The sequence below is a fragment of the Canis lupus genome, chromosome 5 (assembly GCF_011100685.1).
Source record: "Canis lupus familiaris isolate Mischka breed German Shepherd chromosome 5, alternate assembly UU_Cfam_GSD_1.0, whole genome shotgun sequence".
Classification (NCBI taxonomy): Eukaryota; Metazoa; Chordata; class Mammalia; order Carnivora; family Canidae; genus Canis; species Canis lupus.
Genome location: NC_049226.1, coordinates 73,839,044 through 73,839,952, shown reverse-complemented (window position 1 = coordinate 73,839,952; position 909 = coordinate 73,839,044).

Sequence of the window (909 nt, the reverse complement as noted above, 5' to 3'; positions counted from 1 at the left end):
CATCATCCCATCTTTGTGTCTCAGTTTACAGATAACTGTAAGGAAGGTGGTGGTGCCAGACTGGCCCAAAATCATTGTGGTGGCTGATAGCTCCCATGGGGAGACCTGCTCTGTGCTGGGGCTCAGTCCAGATTACATGGTGGAATCCTGCAATGCTTATGGAGCTAATGCCACCATCACAAGACTGGACCAGAGACTGGAGGATCTTTCACATTGTTTTTCCCACTTATTCCATTCTAAGCCAACAAGTTGATTATTAGCTCATTTATTGCCTACAGGCAAGCCTATTCTGCCTCTGGCAGGCTATTTACAAAAAGCACCCAACTGGGTGGTTGTGGTTTCCAGGATATCTGCCCAGCTGATTTTCCCACCTAACTGCACAATGGCAACTCCACAGGCTGAGTCATCAGCATGGGGGTGGTGGTGGTGGTGATGGTGGGTGTTAGTTACTGTAGACTTCTCTAATCAATTTGTGCTAAGGATACAATGAACATGACTTGGCGTCAACCCAGACTGCTCAATCTTCGGGCAAAACATGGATCATCCCAAACAAAATTGGTCAGAGATTCCATTACCTACTATTCCAAGAACTGATCAGTTATCTTAGACACATTGGGCATTAACCAGAGTGGTCCAAACCGAGAGATGGCAGGCATGTCTGCCATTCATAACCAGGATAAAAAGAGCCAATCTTTCACCGTAAAAATTACTTGGGCCAACCTGCCTTATCCCAACATCTCCTGCTTGAAGCCTCATTTTTCCAACCTTACAAGTGTCAAAGAACCATGGGAATTTAAATAGCCCAAGGATGTTGGGGGATGTCAATCTAGCTTCCAAATTTGGTTTAATAGAAGTCCTGGGCAGCCCAGGTGGCTCAGTGGTTTAGCGCCGCCTTCAGCCCAGGGCCTG